General features: G+C 43.3%; 1 protein-coding gene across 3 annotated transcripts in view; it reads right to left on the bottom strand.

Moving 5' to 3' along the window:
* DDAH1 (dimethylarginine dimethylaminohydrolase 1) overlaps window positions 1-20,911 on the bottom strand; it is a 145,913-nt gene that overhangs the window by 25,229 nt on the left and 99,773 nt on the right. The window lies entirely within an intron of this gene.

Raw genomic sequence — 20,911 nt, 5'->3', positions numbered from 1 at the left:
GATGGCATTGTCTACTTCCGCACCTCCTAGTCACAAGGTTTTCTTGTCTATCATCCATGGAGGTGAAGATTCTGACTTGGCCGCTATCCACGAAGGGGAAACATACAAATCAATCAATTTAGTTTTTTTAAGTATCTGCATCTTTACTGATTATTGATGTCTATTGCCTTGTGTTAATGAGCTCTTTGTATTTCTGTACATTGTGGGCTCAGTTCTTCCCTGGGTCTGAGCACTGCTTAATGACGGGGGAAGCATGGAGTGGAGGTGTCAGAAATCTAGTTATGGTTTCCCCAAGCCTGCTCCAGACCAGCTTCAAGCTCAGAGCAGCCAAGAGACCGCTCTAACTTACAACACTGGTGCAAAGCACTTTTATGCCAGCGGAGGGCCAGTATAGTAGAGATCTGCTGCTCCATCATGGCCTTGACAAGTTCCTTCTTCCCCAAATATTCTCCCTGTGTTGGAGTAGGAGGCAAGAGTGGCTGGTATTGAAGCCATCTCCACTGATTGTATTACAGCCAGCTATCCTACATATAGGCTATCACCAACTATACTACAGCCAGGATATCCATTGCCCAGCTACAGCCATCCGTCCCCTTTGTGCCGCCTGTGCCAAAAGAAGCTTATAAGTGAAACATCCATAAAAGGTGTAGATAGGGTTGATAGCTGCAGTTCCTGTCGTAGGTTAATAGAAATAAGGAGTTATTCCACAAAGTGCACAAAGCTCTGATCCTTTTCAACAGTTCCTTATATTACACTGTATAGCCAGTTCATTATATTACACTAGAGCAAGTTACCAGCCATTAGGAAATGTGGAAGATACACTGAGAGTGTCATGAAGTTCTGTTTCATTTAGGTCCTGGATCTGCATAATATGGCAACTTAAACATTTTTAAAAGAAAGGAGAGCGTTCCAACATGGCTGACACACACATAACATGAACAGAAGAGAACAGGAATGTGCAATATTTAAATTAAACAGAGTGATTATGAGAAGGCAGTAAGTAGTCATGCTGAACAACAACATTTCAAGTATGCTCGGCAAACTATAACAAACCCAGCAGACTCAGTTTGCTGAGTTACAATTGAATAAAAATAAAGAAATGCTCTGTTTTTGCAGTGTTGTTGAAACTGTATTGGTCCCAGAATATTAGAGAGGCAAGATGGGTGATAAAAGAGAGAAAATATATTACCTCACCCACCTTCTCTCTCCATTTTTGCAAGTCGGATAGTCTCACAATTTCAAGAACTTCACAGAAAACAAATACTAGAATACAGTAAATACAATCTCATATTTTTTCAAAAGCTCCTGTGAAACAAGCTGTTGGACCTACATCTAAGACGACGACCTCTAATTCCCATGTAGTTCAAATGTACTGGCTAGTCAAACCGTGAATCTAGTTACATTCCTCCAGTATCATGTGACATTAGGTAACACACTGGCACCTTTTCTTGGGTCCTGCCAAACTGCAATCAGCACAGGACCCAAGGCAGAGGGGTGATTCCTCATGTAAGTTACAGCAGCCTCAGTGCTGCTGTAACCTGTGTTCAAGCTACCCTTGCCCCAAAGGGGCTGTTCTGGCAGCTGGGAATAGCCAGAGGGCAGAGGTGCTTCAGCCACACCCACTCTTCCCTGACCATTATCCTTACATCAGGGCTGTGATGTAAGAGTGGCACAGAGCTGCTCTACAGCAAACAGGGATTCTCCCTATATTTGGGGGTGGAGGAAGCCAGTTATGATGGATTTGTGGCCACACTGTGCCACCAGACCTGTATTGTAACAGAGAATTGGGCCTACTGGCCTTTTAGAGAGAAAGGACTGAGAACTTCTGCACACGGAACTCTAGTTAGAGTTTACTGGGAGTTCCATGCACTTAGGGCTGGAAGACTGAGATCCAGAAGCTGGAATTTGTCTTGTGCACACATTAAGACATCTATTCTGATCGATCTTCAGATTAACCTCAGAGATACTTCAGGCTGAAACGCTGCACTTAAAAAGGTCTCCAGCCAGGATCAGCGGGTTTTTTGGTTTAGCTGGTTTAAGATTTAGTGTGAGATGTTGTAGTGGGGTGGTCACCCCGCTCTGGCCCTGAAGGGGTTAAAACAGCCCTGGAGAGGGCCACAGATGGGAAAAGGTAGACTGATGGGGAAAGCAGCCACAGCTGTGGCCAGCTTAATCAGGGCCCAGCTGGCCCTTATAAGAGGGCAGGAGGCCAGAAGCAAGACACACTCTCTCTCTAGCTTTTGAGAGAGAAGGACCTGGCTGCCTGGGAGCTGAGAAGGGTACCTGAGATGGAGCAGTGCTGGGGAAGGGCAGAGGGAGCTGGGGAGCTCCAGCCAAAAAAAAAAAAAAAAAAACCCCAGGCAGGCACTGCTAAAAGGGCCAAATAGGTACTAGGGCTGCAGAGGGGCAGCCCAAAGATAGGCAAAGGCAGCAGGTCCTAACCCCCCTTGCCGATGACGAGTGGTTTACAGACTGCAGTCTGCCCCAGGGAGCGGGGGGCTAGATGGTGACTGGCAGTAGCCACTGAGGCAAGGTGGGGATAGAGGGTGGGGATTCCCCTAGCTGGGGAGACCCAGATTGTGGGTTGCTGCTGGAGGCAGCTCCCCAAAATAAAGGGGCACCAGGGTCCGGGAGGGACATGGGGTCAGTGGCAGGAGAGACACCGGCCTTCAGAGGGGGCTCCGGGCTGGAAGAGCTAATTCCCAAGACAACCAGCAGGAGACACTGCGCTGGTTATACATCACCCAGCAACAGAAGTGTACCTGCTTCAAACACAGTGCTTAATATTCCTCGGTCTTCTAGGACTTTTAAATATAAAGAGAGAGTCGGATCCTTGTGGTATTTTTAAAATAAAATGTAAAACAGGTGGGTTAACGTTCAAAATTTGGCTATTGTGCAAGGACTGTAATTTGTTTAATAACTTCCATGCACACTGCTACAATGGCCATATACTACAGATTGATACTGAATTTCTTCCTTTGGCTCTACAGTGTGGAAGTCTTTTCCGTGTAGGCACTATGTGCAGAAGGGGAACAGGGCACAAATGAAGGAGAAGCTTGCTATAGGTGAAACAGCAAGTGTGGCATTATTTAAGATACCCAATATAACACCATAGGGACTTGGAACATAAGCTAGAGTGAAACAGACCAAGTAACTCGTGACTCGGTGCAATGCTATCCTGGCACAAGAATAGAAGCACACAAGAACTCAAGTCACAGGCAGGGAGAGGGATTAAATATACACATAGCATGGGATTACAGAAGGCAGGACACCAAACTTCCCATCCTCCCACCCCCACAGCCTGTTCTGTGGTTACACATTTATTGTTAGTCTGCTGTGTCAATTAACTTCCAAAACTGTAATTAACAAAAAACAAAACAAAACAAAAAAAAAAACCACCACCTATCAAGTTTCTACATAGAGACACTGGCCTTGCTGAACTGGGGCGGGGCACAGACACTCGCAAAGCACTGTTCATTCTGGAAATTGAACAAAGTGGGTTCCATAAGAGCATCAAGGTCTGTCTGGGTCACCAAATTCTGCTACATCCTGGAACAGGTGTCCTCCTCCCTCCCCCCCCCAAAGTATCCAGCCCCCTTTCACCCTCATTTCTTTGATACCTCTCCTTTCCTTCATTCTCCACTCCCAAGTTCCTACACCCCAAGGTTTTTCTGTCCTTGTTCTTCTCCTCTGCTACCACTTCTTGCTGGTTTCCTTTCTTCTGGTTCATTATCCCCCCTCCCCCACCACCACCACACCACTCCCTATATCTTTGACCATATTCCTCCACACATTCTCTTCCATTCCTACACAAATGCAGCAGGTCTTCAAGCTTCTCTCTTGGGCTGTTTCAGGGCTAGTTCTGTTTTCAGTGCTTTTTGCCATGACAAGCAGCCATGCATTTTGGCTGCCTCTGTTCTATAGTAACAAGCAAAATTGAGAGGCAAGCCAGTTCTGTTAATGGGAACTTCACAAAAGAAGGGGTCTCTGTCCTGTTTCCCCCCCCTCCCCCCATACAATATTGAACCTTGGGTTTGGGTTTTTTTTGTTTTTTTTTTGTTTGTTTGTTTTTGTTTTTTTTAAACTTTCACATACAAATAGGGCCACCTCTATCTTTCATAGGGCTCGGTGCAAAAGTAGGAGGCGGCATGTATCTGCTTTCACCCATAACCATGTCCACATACCTTGGGCCCTGCAGAGCAGCCTTCTGTATTTCATCCCTGAAAAATTATGGTTAACTGCTCCTCCCTGCCTAATCAATCAAATCTGGGGTTCTGGAGACCACTCCTATTAATCCAGAGAGGCAGGAGGTGGCGTCAAAGGGAAACTTTCCAAGAACAGAGCAATAGCGGGCAATTACGGAACACTATACCTGTTGAAGCCTGCTGGCACCAGAATCAGACAGGACTGCAGGCAAGAAATTACATAGACTCATAGACTTTAAGGTCAGAAGGGACCATTATGATCATCTAGTCTGACCTCCCGCATGATGCAGGCCACAAAGCCGTCCCAACCCCTTTCCCTTGACTCTGCTGTTGAAGTCCCCAAGTCCTGTGGTTTAGAGACTTCAAGTAGCAGAGAATCCTCCAGCTAGTGACCCCTGCCCCATGCTGCGGAGGAAGGCGAAAAACCTCCAGAGCCTCTGCCAATCTACCCTGAAGGAAAATTCCTTCCCGACCCCAAATATGGCGATCAGTAGAACCCTGAGCATGTAGGCAAGATTCTCCAGCCAGACCCTCATTGGCCATTGATACTATTTACCAGCGATGGCACGCTGTTTATTTGACTAAAATCACGTTATCCCATTAAACCATTCCCTCCATAAACTTATCTAGCTTAATCTTAAAGCCAGACAGGTCCTTCGCCCCCACCGTTTCCCTCGGAAGGCTGTTCCAATATTTCACCCCTCTGACGGTTAGAAACCTTCATCTAATTTCAAGCCTAAACTTCCCCACGGCCAGTTTATATCCATTCGTTCTCGTGTCCACATTAGTACTGAGCTGAAATAATTCCTCTCCCTCCCTGGTATTTATTCCTCTGATATATTTAAAGAGAGCAATCATATCCCCCTCAGCCTTCTTTTGGGTAGGGTAAACAACCCGAGCTCCTCGAGTCTCCTTTCATACGACAGGTTTTCCATTCCTCTGATCATCCTAGTGGCCCTTCTCTGTACCCGTTCCAGTTTGAGTTCATCTTTTTTAAACATGGGAGACCAGAACTGCACACAGTACTCCAAATGAGGTCTCACCAGTGCCTTGTACAACGGAAGCAGCACCTCCTTATCCCTACTAGATATACCTCGCCTAATGCATCCCAAGACCGCATTGGCTTTTTTCACGGCCACGTCACATTGTCGACTCAGTCATCCTGCGGTCTACCAGGACTCCGAGGTCTTTCTCCTCCTCCGTTACTTCCAACCGATGCGTCCCCAGCTTGTAACTAAAATTCTTGTTAGTCATCCCTAAATGCATCACCTTACACTTTTCACTATTAAATTTCATCCTATTTCTATTACTACAATTTACAAGGTCATTCAAGTCTCCCTGAAGAATATCCCGATCCTCCTCCGAATTGGCAATACCTCCCTGCTTTGTGTCATCCGCAAATTTTATCAGCCCACTCCTACAATTGGTTCCGAGGTCAGTCATAAATAGATTAAATAAAATGGGACCCAAAACTGAACCTTGAGGAACTCCACTGTGACCTCTCTCCAACCTGACAGTTCACCTTTCAGTACGACCCGCTTCAGTCTCCCCATTAACCAGTTCCTTATCCACCTCTGGATTTTCATATCGATCCCCATCTTTTCCAATTTAACCAATAATTGCTCGTGCGGTACCGTATCAAACGCTTTACTGAAATCGAGGTATATTAGGTCCACCGCATTTCCCTTATCTAATAAGTCTTACTTTCTCAAAAAAGGAGATCAGATTGGTTTGGCACGATCTGCCTTTGTTAAAACCATGTTGAAATTTGTCGCAATTGCCATTGACCTCAAGGTCCTTAACTACTTTCTCCTTCAAAATTTTTTCCAGGACCTTGCACACTACAGATGTTAAACTGACAGGCCTGTAGTTACCCGGGTCACTTTTTTTCCCTTTCTTGAAAATAGGAACCACATTAGCTATTCTCCAGTCCAACGGTACCACCCCCGAGTTTAAAGATTCATTAAAAATTATCGCTAAGGGGCCTGCTATTTCTCGCGCCAGTTCCTTCAATATTCTTGGATGAAGATCATCTGGTCCACCCGACTTAGTCCCATTAAGGTGTTCAAGTTTGGTTTCTACCTCAGATACGGTAATCCCCCCTCCTGTATCCCCCTCTGTCAGACTGCCAATATTCCTAAGCCCTTCATTGGCCTCATTGAAGACCGATGCAAAATATTCGTTTAGATATTGTGCCATGCCTAGATTATCCTTAATCTGCACTCCAGCTATAGTCTTCAGAGGTCCCACTTCGTCTTTCTTTGTTTTCTTCCTATTTATATGGCTATAAAACCTCTTACTATTGGTTTTAATTCCCCTCGCAAGGTCCAACTCTACACGGCTTTTGGCCTTTCTCACTCCATCTCTACATGCTCTGTCCTCAATAAGGTAAGTTTCCTTACTGATCCCTCCCCTCTTCCACTCTTTGTACGCTTTCTGTTTTTTCTTAATCGCCCCTTTGAGATGGTCGCTCATCCAGCTCGGTCTAAATCTCTTGCTTACTAACCGTTTTCCCTTTCTCGGGATACAGGCCTCCGACAGCTCCTGCAGCTTTAACTTAAAATAATCCCAGGCATCATCTGCCTTTAGATCCATAAATATATTAGCCCAATCCACTTCCCTTACCAGTCCTCTTAATTTATTAAGCCTTTTTAAAATTGTAAACACTAGTTTTTGATTTAATTCTGTTAATCCTTCCATTTAGTTTAAACCGAATTAGCTCATGATCACTTGAGCCAAGGTTGTCCCCTACAACCATTTCCTCAACGAGGTCCTCACTACTCACCAAAACCAAATCCAAAATGGCCTCCCCCCTCGTCGGTTCAGCTACTACTTGATGAAGGAATTGATCAACAAGCACATCTAGGAACATCTGAGCTCTATTATTGCTACTAGCATTTGTTCCCCAATCTATATCCGGGAAGTTAAAGTCTCCCATAATTACACAGTTCCTATTAGTATTTACTTCCCTAAACACATTAAATAGTTCTTTGTCCATATCCAGGGTAGATCCCGGCGGTCTATAGCACACCCCAAGCACTATCCCAGGGGAGGCTCTAGTAGTTCTTTTACCCTGTGTGATTATTGCCCAGACGGATTCCGTCTTATCCATTCCATCAGTTATTATTTCTTTACAGCTTACCTCATTATTGACATACAATGCCACCTTTACCTTTGTTCCGGTCGTTCCTAAACAGCACATACCCTTCCATACCTGTACTCCAGTCCCACCACGTTTCGGTTATTCCTATTCCTTCTCGCATTGGTGTATAAACATCCTAATGTATGCCGTTTAGCCTGTCTCCCATTAGTTATGCAATTTGTTACGGACCCCTTACTGTTCATCCCCCCTCTCCTTCTTATGTCCAATCCCATCCCCCCGGCTATTTCTGTTCTTATCTCATCACTCTCCTTTTCAATGTTGGAATCTGGCGTGGAGATTAATTGTACATCTCCCAACCGTCTCCCCCAACTTCCTAGTTTAAAGCTCTTTTGATGAGATGAGCCAGCCTCCCTCCCAGAAGTCTATTTCCTTCCCTACTCAGGTGAAGTCCATCCCGTGAGAACAGCTGTCTGTCCCCGAAAGCCTCCCAGTGGCTAAACGTCCCAAAGCCCTCCTTATAGCACCACTCCCTTAGCCAACTATTTATCCTCACAATCCTGTCAGCCCTTTGCTGCCCTTCTCTAGGAACAGGCAGAATCCCACTAAAGATGATCTGAGCCTCGATTTCCTTGAGCATCTTCCCCAGCCTGGCATAATCTCCCTTGATTCTCTCTAACGAGAACCTAGCCGTGTCATTCATTCCTACGTGAAGGATTATCAAGGGGTTCTTACCTGCTCCTTTTAGTATCCTTTTCAACCGCAGGTCCACATCCCGTATCTTAGCGCCCGGTAGACAGCACACCCTTCTGTTCTCTGGGTCTGCCCTGGTCACAGGCCTGTCTAACCTCCTCAGTAAGGAGTCCCCAATCACGTAAACCTGCCTTCGCCTGGCGACATTGCGATCTACTAATCTATCCTCTGTTCCCTCTAGTTGTAACCTGTGTCCGTTCCTATTTTCCCTTACATTCCCCCTTGTGCCATCCTGTATCCTCCCGGGGCCCAGATTTGGGGCTGTCTCCATCAACTCCTCCCCTCTCTCTATTGGACTAGCCGCTCTTCTCTTCTTCCTCACCCTCCCACCTTCAGTCACCACCTGCTGCCCCCCTCCTCGTTATCCAAACACCCAAACCTGTTCCTGAGTTCTATTTCCCCTTCACTAGCCCTCCTTTTCCTTGGCCTGCTTCTCACTGTCACATGCTTCCACTGCCCTTGTTCTCCCCCTAACATTTCCCCCTCACAGTCCTCAGCCCCTGCTTCCACCTGCACCCCTGAGCATTCCCCTTCAGCCCCTCCTTGCCTTTCCTCCATCAGCTGCTCGAACCCCCTTCTAAACTCCACCAGCGTATCTACCTGCATCTCCAACCCTTGAATCTTTTCTTCCAGTAACTGTATTAGGCGGCACTTCATACAAACATACCTCTGTTCAGGTTCACCCGCTAGCACCATATACATACCGCAGCTTCCACATGCAATCATCTGCATTCTGTCCCCTGCTGCTTGGCTCATGGCTGCTGCAGTCTCTGCCCACAGCACCTGGGGACACAGAGCACACAACCCACCGTGCCCTCCTGACTCCCCTTCCACCTCCCCCTGCAAACTCCCACTCAAACTCCCCTGTTAGCAGCCCTGTTTGCTGCCTCCTGTGCCGCTGCTTACATAAATCAGATAATTAGCAATCTGTGTGATCGGCGAAAAGTGTTGAATGTGGTAGCAGAGGCAAACGTTACCACAGATTGCATAGATCCAGAGCTGTCACTACACATCAACTCAAGCAAAGACACTACCATTACAAATAATAAATGTCACCATCTTTCTACATGTTAGAGAGTGATCTGAAGACAAATTCCAGACTTGTGGTGGTTGAGTGTTGGATACAGATTTCCACATTTTTGCAAAAAGGTGTCTTGTGTGGAATCCAGATCCATGCAAGTTAATGACAGGTTTTTGTTTGTTTGTTTGTTTTTAGGCCTATTCTGAAGGGCCCTATTGTAGAAGAAGAGGATTAGTAAGCAACATCCAGATACATATATTAGGCCTTTTCAAGTGATAAGATGACCTTCATGTGCTGGGTCCACTCCATCTCTGTCCAAGACTGTCACAAGGTGAACTAGCCATTTAAGGAGACTGGGTTTCAGCCTCACCTGTGCTATGTTTAACCCACCTCCTCAGAGAGAATATGTACAAGCGTATCACATTCTGGGGTGCAATCCAGACCAGTGAAGGGTTGTGTTACCACCTGCCCTGCAACCATGAGTGCCTCACAATGCTCTGCTGTTGTACCTCCCAACCTGGGCCACTCACAAACAGCATGCAGGTCACACCCTGAGTGTCTGTGTGTAGCTGCAGCCCTGGTCCTACTGCTCTGACCCCAGCAGCCTGTCAGCAACATACCAGCAACACTCTGGCTTCCACCAGCCTTGGTTACTACTTGCAGAGTGACCCCAACATGCTCCAAGCCCAGAATTTTCCCCAAACACATGTTCTGCACTGCCCAGCTCCTGTAAGGAGTCAATATTCAACAGTCCGCTACTGTAACTGGAGTTACCAACAGGTCAGTCTAAACACTGGATTTGTTTAGATTAAAAAATAAAACAAGTTTATTAACAAAAGAAGATAAGATTTTAAGTGTATTGAAGTATCAGGTACTAAAGTCAGAAATGGTTACAAGAAAAAAAGATAAAACACCTTCTAGTAGCTTAAAACTTAACAAGCTAGAGTTGTTCAAGGTAAAATGTGTACCACATGTTTCCAGCAACATGGTTGACCAACTTCTCAGGTCAGGATCTCCCCCAAAAGTCAAAGGGCTGGTTCCTCTCTCTCTGTGTGTGCATGTGCGCGTGAGATCTTGGGGGTACATTTTCCCCTCACTTTTATAACCCAATCACCCTTTAAAGTGGATTCTTCGGAAGGTTACTCCTCAAATCAAAGTTTATTCAAACAGTAAAAATTACGACCTGGAGGTGATGAAGGTGGCTCCACGCTCTCTCTTTTCACCTGTGTTTGCTGAAATGCAGATTTGCCTCATCTCCTGCCATTTCCCTCCCCTTTGCGTTTTCGAGGATCCTGTTCACTACTTATATGTAAATTGAGGTGCACACACATTCCTTTGTTTAGGATAGACTTTTTAAACACCTTTTGCCTAGTCTGTGTGGTGTTGAACATGTGCCAATGTCAGCATACGGGGGATTTCATAACTTTACATATCATGTTGCTACCTACATTTCACCATGATATTATTTACCTGCAAGTTATTAGTTTTCAAATGATACCTCACATGGTATATTTTGTACAAAGATTATTACAATGGTGTGTAGGGTGTGAATCCGGGGTGCTTTCAGTCACAAAGGGTCACATGACAGACAGAGCATATGACTCAGAACCAGACCTGATGAGAGATAAGGGACAGGCCATGGGCATTAAGGGGAGACTCCAGGAAGCAGCAAGTTGTCTAAGTTGCTCCACATAATGATTCTCAGTAGTTCCGGGGCAAAGGGCCTGGGGAAGCCAAGCTTGCAGGAAGCAAGAGTCAGCTAAGAAGGTTAGTGTTGATTGGGAAGCAGGCGTAGCCAAGACATCTGGAGGATGCATCAACTCAACTCATTCCTGTGCCCCAATTGTAATTGAAGGCTGCCTTTCCCAAGTGAAATGCCTGGAGAACACCACAGGCCTTTCCCTTGAATGCAACCTCCACAGGTAGAGCATGGGCGGGGGAGGGAGTTACAGTTTGAACACCCTGTGCAGGTAAGAATGGTCAGGCCAGTTTGCACTAGGCTGCTATTAAAGAAAGCTCCTAGCTAATGAGAATATCTGAATGTAAATACTGACTCTCAGTCTGCTACTTGAGCCAGATGTACATTTTAATTACCACATGCTGATTACAACTTAACAATCAGGCTATGGCAGAGGCACTGTGCCAGGTGTCTTAATTTAGTTTAGAAAGACAGCTGCTTGGACATTAAAAAAAATTAGAACTAGAAGCTGAAACAGTAGAAAGCTAGCTTATTTCATTTTCCTCATGATTGTTCCAGCCTCCAGTGGTATATGCCCAAGATGTTTTTTCTACGTGACCGTTTGGTACCAGCTTGGCTTGTTTGTATTTGCAGAGCTCTTAAAAGCCATTACTGCCCTATAGACATTTTATCCATCTGGATCTTTTCCCCATGACAGGTGTTAATATAAGCGCCGATGGCTATTTTTAAATACACTTTTTAGGTTTCTAAACATCCAGTATCGAAAGTCCTATATAGTCATCTCTATATTTGAAGTACTGCTCATGAATTGATGGCCCACATACACCTGGAACATGACAAGTTACACAGAAATATCTTGCCACATCCATCTCCCGGATAACATGCCAAACATGTCCCAAATTACTGTTCACTGTCTTGACTAACACCAAAATATCCATATAATGCATTCAATACAGAGTCAGAAATCAAGAGAGTGGTAAAACAAACTGAAAACATGAAAGAATAGGGAAAAAGGGGTGAAATTGGTAACCAGAAGAATCAACGTTTTTCACTGAACATATTCCTGAAAAGTCAGGTTCCCAAGAGGAATTTCTTGTGTGGTAAAATAACCCAGACTTACATTAACATGATCAGAACAGTATTCTCAATGGATTAAATAGTCTTGAACAGTTTCTCCAGTGTATTGAGTATAATTGAGTATAACTGCACATCAGACATGCATGCTTTTCACAAGCGAACGTAATGCTCAGGAAAGATGCCAAAATTGACAGCCCTGGAAACTAAAATCCTCTTTGTAGCCCCACGGTAACTCTGAAAGCATCTTCATGCTGTGATGCCCATGCATGTCAACCCTGATCTAGAAGTTTTCATGCCCACTGAGTCTTTGGTTTTTCAGCCAAAGGTACCACCTGTGGTGATGTTTAGCTATCCAATAAGTGGTAAGTATTGCGGTCTCAGCCTGGGACCCAGTGCTTTTAGTCATAAAACCATCCCCAAATCATGATGGATTAGTCACGTCTCAAGAGAGCTCCTACACAAGAAGAGCAGGGCTGTTACAGATCAGATGGAATCTGTAACAAACATGTTATCTGTTCTTCATTAGTTATCAACAGCAAAAAACAAACAAATGGCAAAGATGCAGTATGATGATGCTTTGCCCTTAATCTCCCACTCCAAAACAGTTTTGGTTTCTATTTTTAAATCAGAGTTGTGTTTTTCTGAAATGCAAAATTTTCACCACAGAATAGTTCTAGTATTTAACAGATGAAAGCAAAAGTTACAGGTCAAACTTTGTTTTAGGAATAAAGCACCAAAAATTCGGTTTACTCCAGGATAGAGCTGAATAGAAGTTTGCTGGACAACGTCCTCTTTATAAGACAACTCTGAAATGCACAAACATTTGTGGGAATGAATTCAATAATAAATACAAGCATATTCAATATAAAACAGGTCCATTGCTTGCTTTCACCATACTACCCAAGAGGAAAGGCTGACTTTCCTCAACCCATCTCCCTTCCATGAAGGCTATGGCCTCAGATACAGTCCAACCTGAATTTTGACATGCAAAACAAAAAATAAAAAAAACCAACCACCACTCATCATTATCATTTTCAAGTTTTCTGTGTCATTATGTAATCTCAGCTTTAGATTTGATGCAATACAATACTAGGCTTTTATAACTGTACCGATTAGTACATCAAGTGGCTGAATGTTAAAGCTTTTATGCTTTGTGTAGTGATTTTTTTTCTAATAAGCACATTCCTACTGTGAGATGGAATGTATCTAATCCATAATAAATCTGGTTGAGAGACAGTGGACTTCAGCCAGCTCAGTTTCAAGAAAAAAGGACAATAAACATGTCTGACATTTATCAAAATCTAATTTCCTCACCCCCTGCACTTTAAAAATGGAACCCATTACACTCCAGATAGATGGGCTTTATCAATTACTGTAACTGATATATACAGATCCCTTGCTTCTTTACATTCACATTTAAAGTACTTTAAATGGATGCCATTTCTTTACAAGTTATTTATTGGGATTCTGTTTTCTAGCCATGTTCAAACAAATCTTTTCAAAATAAGAAGAGAAGTGAGGAATTGAAAGGAGGAGGGAAATGGTCACTGGTACTATTTTTGAAAATCCAACAAAGAGAATAAATAATAATCAGTTGTGAGATGGGCCTGAACCCAAACCCACTTTCTCAACGTTCTAGGAGAAATTTGGATCCAGATCTGAACTTTATTTAGTGAGCCACCCCTGTGTATAGGAGGATTACTTTGCACTTGGGGTGAAATTCATCCTTGTACAGAGCGGCCAGCCCAAGGGTTAGGCACCACTTAACTCTGAAGTACCACTCTGCAGAAAGATAACATTATCTTCGAATACTTTGGCAAGAACCTACTGCTGCAGAACTGCTGGGGAAAAACTACTGAAGTTTTCCTGCCTCTGCAAAAAGGCCTATGGTGTCAAAACAAACCAGTGCTGAAGAGAGGTTCCTTACGGGCTCCTCACACCGAATGTGCACAGTGACAAATGTTACTGTTTCTCAAATGAATTTTTGCTGTGGCTGTGCACGTGGCCCCAGCAAATTCATGGTGGCCACAGTTTTGACAGTTAAAATATTATGCTAGTGACACTCTTAGCCACATGGATATTTGGAAGAGTCATGTAAATAAAATAATAAATCTTTGCAATGTAAAGAACAACTATTAATAGTATCACCTTGGGCTTGGGCAGCTGCTGCAGACAACAGAGACAGTGGCCATGACAGGGAGCTTGTGGGAGGGAGTGTTGGGACCCCAAAAGTCATGGTGGCTGCATATGGAGTATTACTATAATATTATTAATACTGTTACACAATGATCATAGGGAGAACTATTTTCAATTCTATAGCACACTATCAGAAAATCTTAAAGCTCTGCCAGTGTAGGAAAACAGTCACAGTTTACTATTTTTACACTTTGGCAGAGGTTAGAGAGTCACACAAGGTCACGCAGCATGTCAGCAACAGAGCTGGGAATACCCGCAGATCTCCCACACCAGACCTCAGCTCTCAGTGATTTGTTAAGTGATGACAGTGTGTTTGGCCCTGTACAAAACATAGTCCCTGCCAAGGGGAACATACAGTTTAAGAGCCATTAAACTACATTGTCTTCCTAAATCTAATTCTCATCTGTGGTAGATTAGAACTACTGGGCCTGATCCTCCACTCCATTGCACCTTGTATTACTATTTACAGCTCTATAAGACAAGTGTCACACTTACAATATGCAAAGGTTAAGCTACGGTATCTCTGAGGTGACAACTTTTTCTGGAGCCATTAGCACTGTGCTCAAAGTGTTCTTTCAGCAAGCCTCTGAGTGAAATTTATAATAAGTGGTTATGGACAAAACAGGGGTTTGAGGGAGGATGGATTCTGGTTTTGCAAAAATAAATACTGGAAGGGAGGAGGTATGGGGGGGGAAGAGTCTGATCCAGGTCCCATTTTATCTGAATCTGCTCAGTGTGAAGATTAAGGGTTTTCCCTCTCTTCCTGATAAAAGGTTCCACGTTTGGTTCATTGACATTTCAAAACAAACCAGGCAACACAGAATAGTTTGGGTGTTTGGAAAACCCTGGTGGTTGTTTTTCTGGACCCACTAGCTCTGTGAGTATGTGCATCAATTCACTTAACAGAGTCTCTTGGATAGATGCCCTATTTTATAAGGATCTCTGTAGTGGAGGGGGAAATGGGATGGTTTCAGCTACACCTCTCCCCTGGGTCTATCAAGGACAGCCATTTATCTCAGAAGGACATTTGGACATAGGACAAAAGGAACAACTTGGGGCTGGAATGGTTTTAAATAAATAAATTAAATTAATGGAGATATCCCATCTCCTAGAACTAGAAGGGACCTTGAAAGGTCATTGAGTCCAGCCCCCTGCCTTCACTAGCAGGCCCAAGTACTGATTTTGCCCCAGATCCCTAAGTGGCCCCCTCAAGAATTGAACCCACAACCCTGGGTTTAGCAGGCCAATGCTCAAACCACTGAGCTATCCCTCCCCCGCAGTTATTGAGGTCACACTAAAAGAACCAACCGGGCAGTATGAGCAGCATGCTTTGTATGCTGGCTGTTGGTGTCATGGCTGTAAGCCTCAGCAGCATAGCTTTTAAGGGACCCAGAGTTGCAAGGCAAGTATTGACTGAACCCCTTACTGACCTGGGTGAACCCCATAGCGTCACACTCTCTATAGTGGAATCACAGTCCCAGGTTCTCCCATACAACTGGTGGTTACATTGAGCCATAGTACTAGCCTGATACGTCATGACCAAGCTCCCAGATGTCCTAAACGCAACTATCTAGAATCCTGTGGTTTGTGTCAGTACTTGCAGTCTAATGACAGCTGGTGTGTTCATTGTTTCTTTAGAGCATCACTATCACTAGCATTTATCAGGGTCAAGAAGTGCTCTCTTTCCTTTCTGAGAAGGACAGTGCACATTCCATCTGATCCAGCAGGAAGATATGGTCTATGCATTCAGTAGAACACAAAATGCACTGAGCTTAACCAAGACCATTTCTAATAGCACAAGCATGGTCATGGGCACTGGATATCCTGGTACTCTCTCCAAGTGGAGATCTGACCGTGCATGTGGCCTATAAGGGCTTGGTAACAAGAGACTCTGTTAAGTGAATTGATGCACATACTCAGAGTGCATGCTGCCCACTAAAGCTGGGCAACAATGGAGTAGAGGAGCTACTGAAGGAGAACGTAGCCAGCAGGGAGAAGGATGGACAGAAACACATGGGGTAGCAGAAAGTGGTAGATGCTAAGCTCCATCATGGCAGAGCTCCACTTTTGCCAGGCTTATTAGCTCCACGGGAGGTAAATGTGGCTGCCGTGCAGCTCAGTAGCTCTGCATAAGAAAAGTGCTCCAGTCTGGTGGTTCTCACGAGCCCAAGTGGCAGTCTCCACTCCCAGGTCTCCCAGTGCTACACCCCAAGTGGTATCTACATTCTCCCAATGTCTTTCTGCCATGCAAACACTAAGCCTCAGTAAAGCAGCTCAGTTTAGGAGCCAATGCATGCCCCTCTCATCCCAGTCTGGTGAAACTCACCAGACGCACCTCCCACATATACCCTTATGAGAAGGGCAGGATGGGGATAAGGCTTGCTATAGAGGATCTGTACTGGTGACCTGAATCTGAGAATGATCTCACTGCTTCCAACGCTCTCCTTTTAGAGGTTAGCAGCAGAGGGCACCCACTTAATCCTCTTCCCTCTTGAGGAAGGACTGCTGCTGGCTGAGCTGGCAACAGCTGCAAAGTGACCATGTGCGATGGATATTGTGGTATAAGAGACAATTAATTCACCATTTCGTAAAAAAGACATTTTGGGGCTACGTGATTATGTTATATCCAGGGCTCTGTTCACAATGTTAACAAATGATACATTTAGTACGTCTCTACCCTGATATAACGCGACTTGATCTAACATGAATTCCGATATAACGCGGTAAAGCAGCGCTCCGGAAGGGGTACAGGGGGCTGCACGGCTGCGCGCTCCGGCGGATCAAAGCAAGTTCGATATAACACGGTTTCACCTATAACACTGTAAGATTTTTATACCGAGGACAGCGTTATATTGGGGTAGAGGTGTACTTGCATTTTACAGCTACAATGAACAAGATTCCTTGAGCAAATTCAGTGGAATGACGACACATGAAACATACCACAAGAGGATGGTGAGGATTTAAACAGATTTAACGTTATTGCTGCAAATGAAGAGAATAATTCTTAATTTGGATTTGTCCATGCACTAAAGAGAACAAAACCAGCTACTCATACATTCTGGATGTCTTTTACACACATTTATGTTTTTAAATGAAGATCCAAATATAACTGATGTGCGGCAGTGCAATTCAATATAACTCACTATCAGCAACCCAAACAAACAACTTCAAATCCCCCTTCCCCTCCAATAATTCCCAACACTTATTTAGAAACACCCATTTCCCACAAAATGTGGAGTTCAGTAACAAATCTACCGTACTCTGTACAAAAGGTTAGGCTGAAATCTCAACCAGTAAGCAGCAGAAGCAATTTTGAGAACACTGTGTTAAGTCAGTTGCATAATGTTCACAAAATAACAGAAACACTTTTTAAAAGTTTAAGATTTAAATCCACAAACAAAATTTTTTTCTAAGATGTACCAAAGAGGAATCAAGTTAGAGAGCTAGAGAAAAGTTTTGCTTGCATAATGAGATTGTTACAAAATACCAGTAGAAATTCTGCCAGATAAAGAGGACATGAAATTTAAATCTTATAAAAGCATGCTGAAAAAAGTAACATTTTAAATACTTTTCTGCTTACAATTACAAAATGATCAATTGTTAAATGTTGGACAGAGAAACATTCTATTCTGTCTGGATATGCACGATGGGCCAAGAATGCACCTGGATTAGCCAACCATTCATTATCTTTGAGACACCCAATATCTCATAATACCCAGAGTGGCTGCCAGCTCCTTCTCCACTATTGACCACACGCCATGTGCCCCATTTTGCAACTGAAAAGTATTTAAAATTCATGAACCTTGTTGAAAGCTCAACTGTCACATTCTACTCATTCCAAAGCGTATGGGAAAAGAGAACAGAATGGACATTTCAACTGGAGCTATTATTGCTCCTGAATAACCAATATTCCATTAAATTGCTAATAAACCCACTTGAAGATAAGTTGATCACAATCAAACCATGCAGTAGCATTCCTTTCCTTTAACACAGAGTTGTCAGATTTCACTCTGTACAGTACAAGTGTTTGTGCCATTTGTTCAAAACTTGACACAGCACATTCAAGACATACTCAATCCAAAGTAATCTAGCTACCCTATTCTAAAGAAGCTGAAAGATCTTTGGCAAGGATTATAATTAACCTCTTTTAAAAGTGCAAATATATTTCCAAGCAAAGCTATGTTAGACAAGTTCAAAATGATTGGAGATCAACGGGGATATTTGTTTTTTTACGATTTTCAGAAGGGGGTTCACAGACTGAAGCAAGCAGTAAACATTAGCATTCATGGCTAGACAGAGCCTTTTATTTTTTTTTCCTGCCAGTAGGCAAGTTTGGGCATGTTTGAATCTTCATCTGGGTTCAACACACTAATCTCCAAAAAGTTTCACTTACTCTACCAAAATATAAAGACTTAAATAGTGCTTTTTTAAATTTTATTTTATTTTAAATATTTAATTATATTAAATTCCTTGTACCCGTTAATTGTCAATCATTTGATGCCCACTGTCGGCCTCTGATCTTCTTTGTGTACATATACAATGCTGCCATTTTGCCAGTCTACAATAGGGCTCAAATATGAATTTTAAAGCAACACCGAAAAGCATTTCAAACGGCAATATTTGTCACCTGGAGTTAGTAACTTTTACTTTATACAAATCTATAGTATTGCTTAAATAGGTTCCCAACATACTGAGGTGTTTGAAGCACTACTGGAGGTTTCAACCCGTTTACCAGCAGTTTTAAAGAGGCAAGAAAATCTCAGGTACCTGCTTAAATTAAGTGTGGGGTATTTCTGGCTAGCTGTTTCTCCTATGCTCACATCTACCATAAATCCTGCTAGCTGCCAAAATCCAGTGTACCCACCAAGCTGCTTCAAAATCCCTCTCTAAGGCTAGGTCTACACTACCCGCCTGAATCGGCGGGTAGAAATCGACCTCTCGGGGATAGATTTATCGCGTCCCATCGGGACGCGACAATCGATCCCCGAATCGGCGCTCTAACTCCACCAGCGGAGGTGGGAGTAAGCGCCGTTGACAGAAAGCCGCAGAAGTCGATTTTGCCGCCGTCCTCACAGCGGGGTAAGTCGGCTGCGATACGTCGAATTCAGCTACGCTATTCACGTAGCTGAATTTGCGTATCTTAAATCAACTCCCCCCTGTAGTGTAGATGTACTCCTAGTCAAATAAGACAAAAGGCAGGTTTAGTTTCGGTTGTCCTATCTTTCTAATGGACCATACATACTACAAGTCAGCCCAATACCTTCCAACTCAATACATCTGAAAATCTTATATTTTGATGATTTACAGTAAATGCACTGTAATTTCCTTAATCACAGAATATCAGAAATAGTCACAGGAAAATAATCAAATAATTTGTTATTGCAAACTGAGGGATTGCTTATCTAGAGCCAAATATCAAAATATTCAGCAAAGGAAAATAAAACAACAAAAACCAAAACCTAATACCAGATAGAAAAAACAAACACACAACCAGCCCCAGGGGAAATTTTCAAAAGGCACAAAAAGCAATTAGGCCCCTAATTCCTATTGACTTTCAAAATCATTGCCACTGTGCCTTTGAAAAAAAACCTACCCCCCAGTTAGCATTGTAACTTAAGCAAGACTTCCACTGAAGTTACTGAAGGCTCATTTAAAATGTGACTCATAAGTAATGTCACGTAATGGCTTAATCATTTATTAATACTCAAGAATATCCTACGTGCTCACAATAGCTAATTAATGCTACGTTATTATCTTTTCTGAGTTTCTAATAAGCTATGAAAGACAGGTTACCGATTCGGAGGACGAGAATGACAAAACCTATTCCTCCAATATGTTTTGTTAGCTAACACTGGCTTTTCCCTTTCAGCAAAGTGTAATGTTTTTCCTGATCATTTTTGAAAAGAATGCCAGAAGTGTTTGAAGATACTATGGCGGGAAGGTGGTATAAGAACCTGCATAGAATAGAATAGTTCCAGCAGTAGAGCCATTGATCATATTTCATTGGTTATTTACAGTAAAGTCAGGTTCATCGGACAAGGGTTTTTCTCGCTACACCTACAAAGCTTGTATTTGGGCAAGTCTCTTCACCAGTAGAGTGAGAAGCTGTTCCTCCCTGTATTTCAATTATACATTTATTTTAGCTTACCTAGTCAGTCCCAGGTGATATAACTCTTTGTTTCCGACAGGTCAAAGAAGACATCAGCTGCAAGGTACATTTCAGCAAGTGATCACAAATGCAGCTAGGATGACATGGTGAAAAAAAAATTAAACAAGAGTTCAAGAGCAATAACCACCACTGTCAAGTATGTTCAGTTAGTTGTGCAAGTGCAGTGTGAAAGGTCTCCATGTAAGGAACAATTTGAGATATTCCAGTCATTAGGAGAGGAAAAGAAAAACCCTTCTCTTCTCCTAACAGACTTAAATCTCTCTCTCTCTGTGTACGTATATATTATGGATTCTTCAATATTTGAGAAACTAAAGAATCCTCTCTTCTCTGCTCTTAATGTGGGCAAAGTCCTTGGTTTCATTTTGGGTACTGCAAATCTACTTGACCACCCAAGGACTTTTGCCCTTCTGCCAGTCACACAATTCTTAACTGTGACACACAATCTGTGTCTTGACATCTGTTGCAGTCACACCTTTGTGCCTCAGTTTGTCTCCTACAATAGCATGCTAACATAGCACCTCTTGCTGTCATTTTCATGCCGTTTGACATAATACTGCAACATGCCTACCACCAAAGTGGATTGTATTATTTCCCCCAAAATCTCTGTGTTCTTGCCTCCACTGATAAAGGATGTTTTGGTGCCTGTGTTAACAAATGCGATCATGTGATGGATGCATGTGATGCCAATGCA

The sequence above is a fragment of the Malaclemys terrapin genome, chromosome 8 (genome assembly GCF_027887155.1).
Source record: "Malaclemys terrapin pileata isolate rMalTer1 chromosome 8, rMalTer1.hap1, whole genome shotgun sequence".
Taxonomy (NCBI): domain Eukaryota; kingdom Metazoa; phylum Chordata; order Testudines; family Emydidae; genus Malaclemys; species Malaclemys terrapin.
Note: the sequence above shows the minus strand (reverse complement) of the source record. Positions and strands in the feature narration are given on the sequence as shown.